This window comes from Colossoma macropomum, unplaced genomic scaffold (genome assembly GCF_904425465.1).
Source record: "Colossoma macropomum unplaced genomic scaffold, Colossoma_macropomum, whole genome shotgun sequence".
Classification (NCBI taxonomy): Eukaryota; Metazoa; Chordata; class Actinopteri; order Characiformes; family Serrasalmidae; genus Colossoma; species Colossoma macropomum.
Genome location: NW_023496019.1, coordinates 87,920 through 105,442, shown reverse-complemented (window position 1 = coordinate 105,442; position 17,523 = coordinate 87,920). Strand labels below are relative to the sequence as shown.

General features: G+C 41.0%; 1 protein-coding gene across 2 annotated transcripts in view; it reads left to right on the top strand.

Moving 5' to 3' along the window:
- Positions 1 to 13,695: 13,695 nt before the first annotated feature.
- Positions 13,696 to 17,523, top strand: part of LOC118803960 — a 62,929-nt gene continuing 59,101 nt past the window's right edge. The window contains exon 1 of one of the 2 annotated variants that reach the window (XM_036564524.1): positions 13,696 to 13,997. The gene's annotated coding sequence lies outside the window, so the exon portion shown is untranslated. The remainder of the gene's footprint in view (positions 13,998 to 17,523) is intronic. The other variant, XM_036564514.1, reaches the window with a different exon arrangement.

The following is a 17,523-nucleotide window of genomic DNA, read 5'->3' as shown; positions in this document are numbered from 1 at the left end:
ATTAACTCTAACTGGGATTGTTTAGTGAATTCAGTTTTCATATTGTTTACTAAGAAATAGCAAACATTTGAAAACATCGAAGACAATTTTCAATCTCTTTGTTTTGTTCCTATAATTACAGTGACCCGATTGGTGGACTGATTGGACAAATAGAAGAAATCATCACAGGGAGCCCTGATTCTGTGCAGTATCCTGAGTGAGTACACTGAGCACATGCACAGCGTCTTTAATGCTGTACTGAACATTCAGAGTGAACCCTGAGTTGAGCTGAACTCAGTTCAGGCTACACGACTCATAAAGGTTCAATGTTTCAGAACAGAGGAATCAAACTGGGTTCCTTCCAGACCACAGCTCTGCAGAGTTTAGTGTTCCTCCTTATTAAACACACCTGATTCACCTGATCAGCTCATTAACAAGTTCTTCATCAGCTGAATTCAGAGAGCTAGAAGATGGAGAACACTGATCTCTGCAGAGCTGAGAGCCAGAAGGAACCCAGTTTATACAACCCCATTTCCAAAAAAGTTTGGACGCTGTGCAGAATGTAAATAAAAATAGAATGCAATGAAATGCAAATCATGTAAACCATATTGTTAAAGGAAAATAGTACAAAGACACCATATCAAATGTTGAAACTAAATGTTGAAATTTTGTTGTTTATTGAAAAATAAATGCCCATTTTGAATTTGATGCCATCAACACGTTCCAAAAAAGTTGGGACAGGGGCCTGTTTACCACTGTGTTTCATCACCTCTTCTTTAACAACACTCTGTAAGCGTTTGGAAACTGAGACAGAGCTGTAGTTTTGAAAGTGAAATGTTTCCATTGTTGTTTGATACAGGATGTTTTCAGTCGTGACAGGTCTGGACTGCAGGCAGGCCAGTTTAGCACCCGGACTCTTTTAATATGGAGCAATGCTGCTGTAATACATGCAGAATGTAGTTTGACATTGTCTTGCTGAAATAATCAAGGTCTTCCCTGAAAAAGACGTTGTCTGGATGGCAGCATATGTTGCCAAAACATGTATATATCATTCAGCATTAATGGTGCCTTCACAGATGTGCACGTCACCCATGCCATGTGCGCTAATGCCACCTATACCATCATGAATACTGGCTTTTTAACTGTGCACTGATAACAAGCTGAGTGGTCTTTATCCTGGAGGACACAGTGTCCATGATTTCCAAAGAGAATTTCAAATGTTGATTTGTCGGACCACAGGACACTTTTCCACTTCCCCTCTGTTCATTTTAAGTGAGCTCAGGCCCAGAGAAGGTGGCAGCATTTCTGGATCCTGTTTATATTTGGTTTCTTCTTTGAATTTTAGATTTTTAACTTGCATTTGTGGATGCAGTGATGAACTGTTTTCACAGACAGTGTTTTTCAGAAGTGTTTCTGAGCCCATGCAGTGATTTCTTCTACAGAATCATGTCTGTTTTTAATGCAGTGCTGCCTGAGAGCCCAAAGATCATGGCCAGCAAATTCTGGTTTTCGGTCTTGTCCCTTACATACAGAGATTTCTCCAGATGTTCTGCAGTGTGTGATCAGCATCAGTTAACAGGGTTCTGACTGTGTGATGTTGATAAAGTTTAACTGTTGATTCTTTAGTGAATAAAATTTTCACATTGTTTACCAAGACATAGAAAGTATTTAAAATGTAAAAGACATTTACTGATCTCTTTCTCTTATTCCTCTAATTACAGTGAGCTGATTAGCCGCCTTCGAAGAATCATAGATAGGCTTCATGTTTTGCAGAATTCTAGGTGAGTCCACTGAGCGCATCCACAGTGTCAGAGTCCTGATCTGAACTGAACTGAGTTCAGGCTACACGACTCATAAAGGTTCAATGGTTCAGAACAGAGGAATCAAACTGGGTTCCTTCCAGACCACAGCTCTGCAGAGTTTAGTGTTCCTCCTTATTAAACACACCTGATTCACCTGATCAGCTCATTAACAAGTTCTTCATCAGCTGGATTCAGAGAGCTAGAAGATGGAGAACACTGATCTCTGCAGAGCTGAGAGCCTGAAGGAACCCAGTTTATAGAACGCCTTCTCTCTAGAACGCTCTAGAACACCTATAAGGAGTTTTATCACCACAACTACAAACAAATTCTCAACACTCCAAATTCTATAATACAGATAAAGACAGAGCTCAACATGAACTTAAACATTAGCACAGGACTAAAATCAGGACTGAAATCTGGATGAATGTTCTGCAGTGTGTGATCAGCATCAGATTTCTGACTGTGATGTTGATTTATGTTTTTCTGTTGTTCATACAGATTTGGGGCAGGAAGCGACAGTGGTTATGCTTCTGGACTGAGCTCCGAACATGAGGGTCAAATTTAGTGAGTGCACCCAGGACAAACATAATCTTCAGTGCTTTACTATTGAAATTGTGAATGTAGATGGTGGAACCAGATTTCTGAAACTGAAATCATCTCAGACTCAGTCACAATGTCTTCTTGGTAAACACACATGAGCAGTTTTATAATGATGTGAGCTTAAAATTAGCACAGGACTAAAATCAGGACTGAAATCTGGATGAATGTTCTGCAGTGTGTGATCAGCATCTGATAATAAAAAAATTGTTCACTGATACCTGACTTTGTGATGTTCATAATATCTGGAATGTTTAGTTTAATGAAATCACTTTTAAGGATTCAAATCATGTTCAATTCCACACTTGTTCAAATATACAGACCTGATGTTGTCATATACTTTCCCTCTTACACCACATTGTAGAATATGATTAAACAGTGCAGTGTGTCAAATAGAGTCAAAAGCTTTTTTAAAGTCATTGGAACATGTAGATATTTTCATGATTCTTAGATGCGTTGTGATGCGGATGTGGACGATTCTGAATCGATTTCACAAATTTCAAAAATCGATTTTCTAAATTTCTAATGTAATATTGACGGAACGCAAAAGGTGGAACTTTGCAAAGTGCGGAAGTGCAGCACCCGGACAATCTGTGGCGGCACACTACATTAAAAGCTAGTGCAGGGGTCGCATCCCAAATATTAATAAGAGTCATTTTGTCCTTTTCAGCAAAAATCAAACCACCTTGTGAACCACAACATCTTGAGTTCATTTCACTATCTTGGCTGTACGTGTGTCTCAGTACGTGCTAAAGTCCCACTGTAGGCTAAAAAATATAATACAAACAAAAACACAGACTCACTTTGCTCTGCTTTAAGCTTTAGCTCAGCTGTAGCTGCTTTTCTTACATCACCAGCTGGAAACTTTCCACAACAGTAGAACAGTTTCTTGTAAAATGTCTCTCAATGTTCTACTTTTTACGAGGCTGAAGTCAGTTTCTCGTTCTCCAGCTTCTCGTTCAAATTTTTCCATTCTACCTTAAATGGTGCCTGACGCGCCAGAGTGTAACTGCTGCACCATTTAAGGTGGAACGGGACAGTTCGAACGAGAAGCTGGAGAACGAGAAACTGACTTCAGTTTGACATGTCTTTTACTGTTTGAGTTTCTCTTTGCAGATTAAACGTATCAGGAAACCAGCTGGAGTGACTATAAATGCAAATAAGTCCATTCATCTCCAAATTATGGATGTTCATTTTAAATCTTTCTCTTTGCCTTTTCGTTAGCTACTAGCTAGGTGAACTAGCAGTTATATGCTACATTAACTCCAGAGTTTAAGATCATTTATTGTTAAACTGTGTTGAACGATCAGCAGAGCTTTATTTTACTGCAAAGGAGGATTATTTTATTTTACCTAGAAATATAATTGTGCTGTGGAGCTGCAACAGGTCAGAAAAGAGCCGCATGTTGCCAACGGTTGAGCTAGCATATGGAAGCACTTTGGCTTCTGTGGAGTTGAGGAGGAAAACCATAATACATGTTTCCACCCTTTTTCCACCCGGGACCATCGATCAAGCAATGTCAAAGCTTCCACCCAACTCGGAAGCGAATTACAAACTCTATCGAATTACTAACTCTAAACTTTTATTGCTAAAGATTTGCGTCCGTACTCGCTCATAGAGAACCAGGGCCTTTACACTATGTTGCACACTTTGGAGCTGAGATACAGCGTCCAGTCTCAGAGATATTTTATTGACACAGCAATCCCCCAACTCTCTACAATGAGACCAAAACCAAAGTTATAGAATCACTGAAAAAAAACGGGTAGGATAGCTATATAAATTAAATACCAGTGAATACTGAACTGAACGCATGCCGGGTTATTTGGTCATCCAGTACTGGGTGAATACCAAACAGAACGCATGCTGGGTTATTTGGTCATCCAGCACTGGGTGTATACCGACCAGAACACATGCTGGGTCATTTGGTCATCCAGCACTGGGTGAATACCGAACAGAACACATGCTGGGTCATTTGGTCATCCAGCACTGGGTGAATACCGAACAGAACACATGCTGGGTCATTTGGTCATCCAGCACTGGGTGAATACCGAACAGAACACATGCTGGGTTATTTGGTCATCCAGCACTGGGTGAATACCGAACAGAACACATGCTGGGTTATTTGGTCATCCAGCACTGGGTGAATACTGAACAGAACGCATGCTGGGTTATTTTAACCCAACTGGTGGGTTAATAATAATAAGAAGAAGAAAGATGAGAATCATAATAAAACAACTTATAGATTCTTTTTGACATTTTTATTAGTTATAGTTTATTAAATACTGAAAACAATGCAGTCACCAGGGCTTTGTTGAACATATGTTTCTTTTTATTATTATTGTCTAGTTTTTTAGCGGTTGCTAAATTAAGTCCTCAGCAGTTCGCCCGTCTCCAGGGCTTCACTCTGGAACATATCAGCAGCCTAACTGCACCTGTGTGACTGACTCTAACTAAGTGTGTTTGGTCAGTGTGTGAGGTACCAGCACACTGCTGCACCACAACCTGTACGCCGTTAGCGGCAGTCATGTTAATTCAGTCAGACATGCAATAAATGAATAGGGAAAATATTTTCTTAACATTAAACTTCCTGAAAATGAACCAAATGACACTAGTTATGTTGATACAGGAAGATTTGAATTTATATTTTAATGAGAAGTTCAGTGTCGGTGAGGGTGATGATGAAATATTACAGTGATGGTGGTGAATAATGAGGAGACGGAGCTGAACGTGTGTCTGTTTATTAGGAGGAGTAACGTTAGCGCGCTCGGCTAAAGTTTTTGGGAAATGGAGACTGAAACTGGGGAGCGGCGATGCTCTGATAAACAGCAGGGGGCGCTCTCACTATATTCATACATTAAGATTATCACTCTTTAGGTTTGTTTGGCCTTTTGTACATCAGTATTGTAGCTGTCTGGCTAACTTGATTATTTTGATTATGTGTTCAGGTCTCAGCTGTGTGTGTACAGTCAGTTGCTAAGAAACAGACATGACAGCTGGCTGTCGACTTTGATCAAGTAGGTTAAGGTTTCTTAACTGTAGATCAGATGCTGTAAGAAAAGATTCCTAAATTAAGATCACATTTGATTCTGTGATATGAATTTGTGAGAAATCTTTTCCTGACCTCTCAGATCTTAACCAGAACAAAAAAGACGAAGTTTCTGTAGTACGACCCCAGAATCTGGACTTGTCTGAGGTTCTTCTGAGAACTCTCAAGGTGCAACTGGCAGTACTTGAAGTCCAGAAACTGGAAGTTAAAATTAAGAAGCTAAAAATTCAGCCCCTGTTAGAGACTCTCTGTGTATTATTCCTCGAGACAGAGGGCTGCTACAGACACTGAGCTGAAAAAGCTCAATCTAAACAACTGTTCTTTGAACAGGGAGATAAAGTGGGGACGTTGCTTGCCCACCAGGCTTGTGAAGCTTTTGTCTCCAGGCTGATTTCTAAGATCAAGTAACCCACAGGCGATATAACTTCAGACCCAGTTGAAATTAACAAAATTTTTTATTACTATTCCAACCTCTACACGTCAGAAAGGCCCCTGAACCTTTCAGAGTTACACCACTCATTCAGTTACCCCAAAATTAATGAGACTCTGGCTGAGGACTTAGGTAGACCCATTTCCACCCAAGACATACAAGAGGCAGTAGGGTCACTCCAGAATGGAAAATCCCCTGGGCCTCATGTTTTCACAGTGGGATTATATGAAGCTGTTTTCTGCACGGCTTCACCTAATTTTGACAAGGTTATACAACAACTCCTTTAGCAAAGGCAGACTTGCACCAACCTTATCTGCAGTGACTATTTCTCTGTTCCTCAAAAAGGACAAAGACCCTACCCTTTGTAGTAGTTATACATCTACATTGCTCTTAAATGTAGATTTTAAAATTCTGGCCAAAGTTCTCTCTCATCGCCTCTAGCAGATAATGGCAGACCTCACTGCTTCTGACCAAACGGGCTTCATACAGGGCAGACATTCATTCTTTAACACCAGATTACTCAACATTCTTTATTCCCCTTCTAATTCTCCTGAAGTTGTAGTGTCCCTTGATGCCGAAAAAGCCTTTGATAGGGTGGAACGGGGCTATCTGTTCTCCAATCTAATCATATTTGGTTTTGACTCTAATTTTATTTGTTGGATCCGTCTCCTATAAACTGACCCTACCGCATCCATTTATACCAACAGTATGCAGTCAGCACCGCTTCCTCTCTACCATGGGACACGCCAAGGATGTCCTCTATCACCCCAGCTTTTCTATTTGGTGATAGAGCCCTTAGCAGTCTTCGTAGCCAGGAAAGATTTGAGGGCATTACGCAGCATAACACAGTCAATTAACTTTCCCTCTATGCAGACAATCTTCTTCTTTACATTTCTGACCCCATTTTTTCCCTTCCACCAATATTGGAAATGTTGGATCAGTTTAGTCAAATCTCTGGTACAAATTGAATTTGCAAAAAGTGAGCTAATTTTTGTTCACTCCTCAGCTAAGTCTCTTCCTCAGTCAATCTTTCCCTTTAAGATAGAATCAGAGGGATTGAAGTATTTGGGAGTGTTCTTCACCAATGCGTTTAATGACCTTTTCTCCAAAATTTGTGTTTAGCCCGTGCTGGACAAATTTACATTAGACGTAGTCAGGGGGGGCTGTCTTCCATAATCTCTTACAGGCCGTGACAGCTTGATTAAAATAGTCAGCCTTCCAAGAGTTTTAGATTCTTTTCAAAATATACTAGTGGTCATTAGTAAATCTTTGTTTGTCAATCTTGATCATCTGCTGAATGCATTTTTATGAGACAACAAACAGGTGCTTCTCTAGAGGTCCGTTCTCCAGCTTCCAGTGCTTTAATGGAAAGGAAGGTTTCTAGGGTGCTGGGTGGGTTAAGGTTGAAGGGTTAGGGTAGATGTAGAAACAGTGTTTTCACTGTTTCACCTCTACAATGTAATATGTTTACGACTCGATAAAATGCACAAAAACATTCGGAAAATAAAAATATTTGTAATGTAAACTGTAACTTCCCTGATTTTCAGAGGACAGTGGACCACTGTTGGCCCGGTAATGGCAAAGCTGGTTATCCACTGGCGTTTTGCTCAGTGTTTCTGGGCCGCCAACCGGTGTTTAAGCAGAGTGTTAGACAAAATTCCATTCATCATTACTTATTTTCCCTCACAGTCCATTTTACTGATTTTTCCTTCCTTCGTTCCTTTAGTTTTACTTTGTAAATTAGTGTGGTAAATAATTTTGATCCAGCTCAGCGTCACGACATTTTCTACAAAACCATTTTATATTAAGTCATTCACTTTTCCTCTGTCAATTGTTTGTAATATTTTTCTTAGTTCATTTTCTAAAATAAAAGTCTCTGTGCATTTAAAATCTCTTTTAGGGGATTAAAAACTAGTGTGCGTTTGTGTGGAGGAGAGTAATCTGGGTGGTCCGAGGGGGGACCAGCAGTGGCAAACAGTCAGTGGCGCGCTGACCTTATCAAGACAGTGGACCGATATATGCTGCTATCTGGGTTGTTAGAACCCCAAATGAGCATCCAGTCCTCAGCAATAACATTAGCCAGTTAAACTGATATAAAATAAATGTATATAATTTAGACTGCTTGTGTAGCCGTTGTCATCAGTCATCCTCTAATTTGACAGTAACGTTATTAACCGTGTACTAACCGTTAAGCTACTTTCAGACATGAACATTTACCACATTTACACTGATAAAGCTCTCAGTTACAGCCCTGTTTCACAAGCTTTAACGTAAAATGACGTATAATTCCTCAACATATAAACACTGGTAACTTGTAGACAAACACACTTTGTGTTTACTTCAGCTCCTCTCGTGCTGTTTGATGAAAAGGACACGTTCAGACACACTGACCGTCCCCGTCTACTGTGTAGTGAGGAAGAGGACTCACCTCACTGTGAGACGGAGTGTGTTTATGAGGAGCGGAAGGAAAAGTAGTTCCTGTGCAGTTACAGCAGTAATTTAAGAGGTTTTCACTTTTCCAGTACCTACATTCACTTTCTGAGCACAATCGTTAAAATAGCCGTTTACATAAAGCACAGTATCAGTAGTTTTAATAAATGTGGGGTTTGTGCTGTGAAGGATCCACCCAGCTGTGCTTCGCTCTGTACTTCACTTCCTGAAGTGAAACCACAAGTAGCTTTTCAGTGTGACGCACTTTCAGAGAGAAACAAAAGAACAGAAATAAACGGATTTTATACTTCTACTGGGTGAGTGATCTACAGTCAGCACTGACTCTCAGCACTAGCGCTGATTTAAAGCAGGTAAACTCTGTTTATGGTGAACACACAGCGCTGTGTTTACTGTACTGACCAGGGTCAGGACCGGTACTGTGTGAAATGGCCGCTGAGCTGCAGCTGCAGCAGTTTGGAGAATTACTAACCATTAAAAACACTGAGAATCGCTGACCACTGTTAAAAAATACCCGTCCATAACTCAGTTTACTGGTTATTTTGGACTGGGTGTGTGAACGTCTGAACTACAGCCTGAGTTCTCCTAACTGGGTAACAGGAGTCAGTAGAGTCAAGATGGCTGTCGTGTTGATCTGTGTATGTACAGAACGTGGATGTGTCACACTGAAGTCCGGAGCTTCTCTGTGAAGCTCAGTGCTTCTTTTGGTCAGTCTGCTTCATGTCCAGTGCTGTACGGTGAATAGGGGATAAATTACCCAGTGAACTGTTCCAGACGCAGCTTAGGAGTGTTTATGAGGAGAGGAAAGAAAAGTAGTTCCTGAACTCTGTAAAATGCTGGGCTGAAAACCCCAAACTGGGTTATTTGGTCATCCAGCACTGGGTGAATACCGACCAGAACGCATGCTGGGTCATTTGGTCATCCAGCACTGGGTGTATACCGACCAGAACACATGCTGGGTCATTTGGTCATCCAGCACTGCGTGAATACCGACCAGAACACATGCTGGGTCATTTGGTCATCCAGCACTGGGTGAATACCGAACAGAACACATGCCGGGTTATTTGGTCATCCAGCACTGGGTGAATACCGAACTGAACGCATGCTGGGTTATTTGGTCATCCAGCACTGGGTGAATACCGAACAGAACACATGCTGGGTCATTTGGTCATCCAGCACTGGGTGAATACCGAACAGAACGCATGCTGGGTTATTTGGTCATCCAGCACTGGGTGAATACCGACCAGAACACATGCTGGGTCATTTGGTCATCCAGCACTTGGTGAATACCGAACAGAACACATGCTGGGTCATTTGGTCATCCAGCACTGGGTGAATACCGAACAGAACACATGCTGGGTCATTTGGTCATCCAGCACTGGGTGAATACCGAACTGAACGCATGCTGGGTTATTTGGTCATCCAGCACTGGGTGAATACTGAACAGAACGCATGCTGGGTTATTTTAACCCAACTGGGTGGGTTAATAATAATAATAAGAAGAAAGATGAGAATCATAATAAAACAACTTATAGATTCTTTTTGACATTTTTATTAGTTATAGTTTATTAAATACTGAAAACAATGCAGTCACCAGGGCTTTGTTGAACATATGTTTCTTTTTATTATTATTGTCTAGTTTTTTAGCGGTTGCTAAATTAAGTCCTCAGCAGTTCGCCCGTCTCCAGGGCTTCACTCTGGAACATATCAGCAGCCTAACTGCACCTGTGTGACTGACTCTAACTAAATGTGTTTGGTCAGTGTGTGAGGTACCAGCACACTGCTGCACCACAACCTGTACGCCGTTAGCGGCAGTCATGTTAATTCAGTCAGACATGCAATAAATGAATAGGGAAAATATTTTCTTAACATTAAACTTCCTGAAAATGAACCAAATGACACTAGTTATGTTGATACAGGAAGATTTGAATTTATATTTTAATGAGAAGTTCAGTGTCGGTGAGGGTGATGATGAAATATTACAGTGATGGTGGTGAATAATGAGGAGACGGAGCTGAACGTGTGTCTGTTTATTAGGAGGAGTAACGTTAGCGCGCTCGGCTAAAGTTTTTGGGAAATGGAGACTGAAACTGGGGAGTGGCGATGCTCTGATAAACAGCAGGGGGCGCTCTCACTATATTCATACATTAAGATTATCACTCTTTAGGTTTGTTTGGCCTTTTGTACATCAGTATTGTAGCTGTCTGGCTAACTTGATTATTTTGATTATGTGTTCAGGTCTCAGCTGTGTGTGTACAGTCAGTTGCTAAGAAACAGACATGACAGCTGGCTGTCGACTTTGATCAAGTAGGTTAAGGTTTCTTAACTGTAGATCAGATGCTGTAAGAAAAGATTCCTAAATTAAGATCACATTTGATTCTGTGATATGAATTTGTGAGAAATCTTTTCCTGACCTCTCAGATCTTAACCAGAACAAAAAAGACGAAGTTTCTGTAGTACGACCCCAGAATCTGGACTTGTCTGAGGTTCTTCTGAGAACTCTCAAGGTGCAACTGGCAGTACTTGAAGTCCAGAAACTGGAAGTTAAAATTAAGAAGCTAAAAATTCAGCCCCTGTTAGAGACTCTCTGTGTATTATTCCTCGAGACAGAGGGCTGCTACAGACACTGAGCTGAAAAAGCTCCAAGATGAAAGTTTTTGTGGTGTTAACGTCATACCATTTGTTTGGCTTGTAGATTGACAACAATAAGAAGCTAATCTGGGGGCTCCAACTAAGCCTAAAGTTAGTGGGGTAGGTGAGGAATACTGCATCATGAGGCAGAACCCTGGATGCAGAATGCTGACAAAAATATCTGTAATGTGACAATCTAAACAACTGTTCTTTGAACAGGGAGATAAAGTGGGGACGTTGCTTGCCCACCAGGCTTGTGAAGCTTTTGTCTCCAGGCTGATTTCTAAGATCAAGTAACCCACAGGCGATATAACTTCAGACCCAGTTGAAATTAACAAAATTTTTTATTACTACCAACCTCTACACGTCAGAAAGGCCCCTGAACCTTTCAGAGTTACACCACTCATTGAGTTACCCCAAAATTAATGAGACTCTGGCTGAGGACTTAGGTAGACCCATTTCCACCCAAGAGATACAAGAGGCAGTAGGGTCACTCCAGAATGGAAAATCCCCTGGGCCTCATGTTTTCACAGTGGAATTATATGAAGCTGTTTTCTGCACGGCTTCACCTAATTTTGACAAGGTTATACAACAACTCCTTTAGCAAAGGCAGACTTGCACCAACCTTATCTGCAGTGACTATTTCTCTGTTCCTCAAAAAGGACAAAGACCCTACCCTTTGTAGTAGTTATACATCTACATTGCTCTTAAATGTAGATTTTAAAATTCTGGCCAAAGTTCTCTCTCATCGCCTCTAGCAGATAATGGCAGACCTCACTGCTTCTGACCAAACGGGCTTCATACAGGGCAGACATTCATTCTTTAACACCAGATTACTCAACATTCTTTATTCCCCTTCTAATTCTCCTGAAGTTGTAGTGTCCCTTGATGCCGAAAAAGCCTTTGATAGGGTGGAACGGGGCTATCTGTTCTCCAATCTAATCATATTTGGTTTTGACTCTAATTTTATTTGTTGGATCCGTCTCCTATAAACTGACCCTACCGCATCCATTTATACCAACAGTATGCAGTCAGCACCGCTTCCTCTCTACCATGGGACACGCCAAGGATGTCCTCTATCACCCCAGCTTTTCTATTTGGTGATAGAGCCCTTAGCAGTCTTCGTAGCCAGGAAAGATTTGAGGGCATTACGCAGCATAACACAGTCAATTAACTTTCCCTCTATGCAGACAATCTTCTTCTTTACATTTCTGACCCCATTTTTTCCCTTCCACCAATATTGGAAATGTTGGATCAGTTTAGTCAAATCTCTGGTACAAATTGAATTTGCAAAAAGTGAGCTAATTTTTGTTCACTCCTCAGCTAAGTCTCTTCCTCAGTCAATCTTTCCCTTTAAGATAGAATCAGAGGGATTGAAGTATTTGGGAGTGTTCTTCACCAATGCGTTTAATGACCTTTTCTCCAAAATTTGTGTTTAGCCCGTGCTGGACAAATTTACATTAGACGTAGTCAGGGGGGGCTGTCTTCCATAATCTCTTACAGGCCGTGACAGCTTGATTAAAATAGTCAGCCTTCCAAGAGTTTTAGATTCTTTTCAAAATATACTAGTGGTCATTAGTAAATCTTTGTTTGTCAATCTTGATCATCTGCTGAATGCATTTTTATGAGACAACAAACAGGTGCTTCTCTAGAGGTCCGTTCTCCAGCTTCCAGTGCTTTAATGGAAAGGAAGGTTTCTAGGGTGCTGGGTGGGTTAAGGTTGAAGGGTTAGGGTAGATGTAGAAACAGTGTTTTCACTGTTTCACCTCTACAATGTAATATGTTTACGACTCGATAAAATGCACAAAAACATTCGGAAAATAAAAATATTTGTAATGTAAACTGTAACTTCCCTGATTTTCAGAGGACAGTGGACCACTGTTGGCCCGGTAATGGCAAAGCTGGTTATCCACTGGCGTTTTGCTCAGTGTTTCTGGGCCGCCAACCGGTGTTTAAGCAGAGTGTTAGACAAAATTCCATTCATCATTACTTATTTTCCCTCACAGTCCATTTTACTGATTTTTCCTTCCTTCGTTCCTTTAGTTTTACTTTGTAAATTAGTGTGGTAAATAATTTTGATCCAGCTCAGCGTCACGACATTTTCTACAAAACCATTTTATATTAAGTCATTCACTTTTCCTCTGTCAATTGTTTGTAATATTTTTCTTAGTTCATTTTCTAAAATAAAAGTCTCTGTGCATTTAAAATCTCTTTTAGGGGATTAAAAACTAGTGTGCGTTTGTGTGGAGGAGAGTAATCTGGGTGGTCCGAGGGGGGACCAGCAGTGGCAAACAGTCAGTGGCGCGCTGACCTTATCAAGACAGTGGACCGATATATGCTGCTATCTGGGTTGTTAGAACCCCAAATGAGCATCCAGTCCTCAGCAATAACATTAGCCAGTTAAACTGATATAAAATAAATGTATATAATTTAGACTGCTTGTGTAGCCGTTGTCATCAGTCATCCTCTAATTTGACAGTAACGTTATTAACCGTGTACTAACCGTTAAGCTACTTTCAGACATGAACATTTACCACATTTACACTGATAAAGCTCTCAGTTACAGCCCTGTTTCACAAGCTTTAACGTAAAATGACGTATAATTCCTCAACATATAAACACTGGTAACTTGTAGACAAACACACTTTGTGTTTACTTCAGCTCCTCTCGTGCTGTTTGATGAAAAGGACACGTTCAGACACACTGACCGTCCCCGTCTACTTTGTAGTGAGGAAGAGGACTCACCTCACTGTGAGACGGAGTGTGTTTATGAGGAGCGGAAGGAAAAGTAGTTCCTGTGCAGTTACAGCAGTAATTTAAGAGGTTTTCACTTTTCCAGTACCTACATTCACTTTCTGAGCACAATCGTTAAAATAGCCGTTTACATAAAGCACAGTATCAGTAGTTTTAATAAATGTGGGGTTTGTGCTGTGAAGGATCCACCCAGCTGTGCTTCGCTCTGTACTTCACTTCCTGAAGTGAAACCACAAGTAGCTTTTCAGTGTGACGCACTTTCAGAGAGAAACAAAAGAACAGAAATAAACGGATTTTATACTTCTACTGGGTGAGTGATCTACAGTCAGCACTGACTCTCAGCACTAGCGCTGATTTAAAGCAGGTAAACTCTGTTTATGGTGAACACACAGCGCTGTGTTTACTGTACTGACCAGGGTCAGGACCGGTACTGTGTGAAATGGCCGCTGAGCTGCAGCTGCAGCAGTTTGGAGAATTACTAACCATTAAAAACACTGAGAATCGCTGACCACTGTTAAAAAATACCCGTCCATAACTCAGTTTACTGGTTATTTTGGACTGGGTGTGTGAACGTCTGAACTACAGCCTGAGTTCTCCTAACTGGGTAACAGGAGTCAGTAGAGTCAAGATGGCTGTCGTGTTGATCTGTGTATGTACAGAACGTGGATGTGTCACACTGAAGTCCGGAGCTTCTCTGTGAAGCTCAGTGCTTCTTTTGGTCAGTCTGCTTCATGTCCAGTGCTGTACGGTGAATAGGGGATAAATTACCCAGTGAACTGTTCCAGACGCAGCTTAGGAGTGTTTATGAGGAGAGGAAAGAAAAGTAGTTCCTGAACTCTGTAAAATGCTGGGCTGAAAACCCCAAACTGGGTTATTTGGTCATCCAGCACTGGGTGAATACCGACCAGAACACATGCTGGGTCATTTGGTCATCCAGCACTGGGTGAATACCGACCAGAACGCATGCTGGGTCATTTGGTCATCCAGCACTGGATGAATACCGAACAGAACACATGCTGGGTCATTTGGTCATCCAGCACTGGGTGAATACTGAACAGAACACATGCTGGGTCATTTGGTCATCCAGCACTGGGTGAATACCGAACAGAACACATGCTGGGTCATTTGGTCATCCAGCACTGGGTGAATACCGAACAGAACGCATGCTGGGTTATTTGGTCATCCAGCACTGGGTGAATACTGAACAGAACGCATGCTGGGTTATTTGGTCATCCAGCACTGGGTGAATACTGAACAGAACGCATGCTGGGTTATTTTAACCCAACTGGGTGGGTTAATAATAATAAGAAGAAGAAAGATGAGAATCATAATAAAACAACTTATAGATTCTTTTTGACATTTTTATTAGTTATAGTTTATTAAATACTGAAAACAATGCAGTCACCAGGGCTTTGTTGAACATATGTTTCTTTTTATTATTATTGTCTAGTTTTTTAGCGGTTGCTAAATTAAGTCCTCAGCAGTTCGCCCGTCTCCAGGGCTTCACTCTGGAACATATCAGCAGCCTAACTGCACCTGTGTGACTGACTCTAACTAAGTGTGTTTGGTCAGTGTGTGAGGTACCAGCACACTGCTGCACCACAACCTGTACGCCGTTAGCGGCAGTCATGTTAATTCAGTCAGACATGCAATAAATGAATAGGGAAAATATTTTCTTAACATTAAACTTCCTGAAAATGAACCAAATGACACTAGTTATGTTGATACAGGAAGATTTGAATTTATATTTTAATGAGAAGTTCAGTGTCGGTGAGGGTGATGATGAAATATTACAGTGATGGTGGTGAATAATGAGGAGACGGAGCTGAACGTGTGTCTGTTTATTAGGAGGAGTAACGTTAGCGCGCTCGGCTAAAGTTTTTGGGAAATGGAGACTGAAACTGGGGAGCGGCGATGCTCTGATAAACAGCAGGGCGCGCTCTCACTATATTCATACATTAAGATTATCACTCTTTAGGTTTGTTTGGCCTTTTGTACATCAGTATTGTAGCTGTCTGGCTAACTTGATTATTTTGATTATGTGTTCAGGTCTCAGCTGTGTGTGTACAGTCAGTTGCTAAGAAACAGACATGACAGCTGGCTGTCGACTTTGATCAAGTAGGTTAAGGTTTCTTAACTGTAGATCAGATGCTGTAAGAAAAGATTCCTAAATTAAGATCACATTTGCTTCTGTGATATGAATTTCTGAGAAATCTTTTCTTGACTTCTCAGATCTTAACCAGAACAAAAAAGAGGACGTTTCTGTAGTACGACCCCAGAATCTGGACTTGTCTGAGGTTCTTCTGAGAACTCTCAAGGTGCAACTGGCAGAACTTGAAGTCCAGAAACTAGATGTGAAAATTAAGAAGCTAAAAATTCAGCCCCTGTTAGAGACTCTCTGTGTATTATTCCTCGAGACAGAGGGCTGCTACAGACACTGAGCTGAAAAAGCTTAAAGATGAAAGTTTTTGTGGTGTTAACATCATACCATTTGTTTGGCTTGTAGATCGACAAGAGTAACTAGCTAATCTGGGGGCTCCAACTAAGCCTAAAGTTAGTGGGGTAAGTGAGAAGTACTGCATCATGAGACAGAACCCTGGATCCAGAATGCTGATAAAAGTATCTGTAATTTGGCTCCAATTTGGGAAACACTACGGTTTACATGGTGCCTCAATCCATATGCCCGTTCTAAAAAACACCTGTATCCTCCATCCTGCTCCAACCTGGTTTTCTGCATCTGGTCAAGTAATGGGCTTACCACAGTCTTCGAGTTCTGTAAGGATGGTGTCTTTTCATCCTTTTCAGACCTATCAACTAAATTCAGCTTACCCAATAGTCACCTGTTCCGCTTCTTTCAGGCCAGACATTTTGTTCAAAAGCTTTTCCCCCAATTCCCCAACTGTCCCCCTGAATCCCATATCGCTCAGGTTCTTACTCTTGATCATTTTCAGAAGCGACTCATGTTCCTTATTTAGAATTGGATTAAATCTTTATATGTAGCACCTACTGAAACTCTTAAAAAGTCCTGGGAAGAGAACTTGGGAATTGCAATTTCAGAAAAATGTTCCTCAATGTAAAATTGTGACTACAATACAGTACATAATATCATCAAAAGATTCAGAGATTCTGGAGAAATCCCTGTACGCAAGGGACAAGGCCGACGGTCAGTATTGATCTTCAGGCAGTCAGGCGGCACTGCATTAAAAACAGGCCTGATTCTGTACTGGAAATCACTGCATGAGCTCAGAAACACTTACAGAAATCATCGTTTATGAACACAGTTCGCCGTGCAATCCACAAACGCAAGTTAAAGCTGTATCATGCAAAGAAGAACGTGATCCAGAAACGCTGCCATCTTCTCTGGGCTGAAGCTCATTTAAAATGGACTGAGGTGAAATGGTAAACGGTTCTGTGGTCAGATGAATCAAAATTTTAAATTCTTTTTGGAAACCGTTTCCAAGAAAGTTGAGATGCTGTGCAAAATGTAAATGTAAATAAAAACAAAATGCAATGATGTGCAAATCATTTAAATCATTTAAATTTAAATACTTGAAAGACAACATCAAATGTTGAAACTGAGAAATTGTATTGTTTTTTGAAAAATATTTGCCCATTTTTAATTTGATGCCAATAACATGTTCCAAAACAGTTGGGATGGGGGGCAAACAAAGCTGGTGAAGTTGTGTAATGCTAAACAAAACACCTGGTGGTTAATTGACAACAAGTCAGTAACACGATTGGGTATAAAGAAGCATCCCAGAGAGGCGGAGTCTTTCAGAAGTAAAGATGAGGAGGGGGTCACCACTCTGTGAAAGACTGCACCATCAAATAGTGCA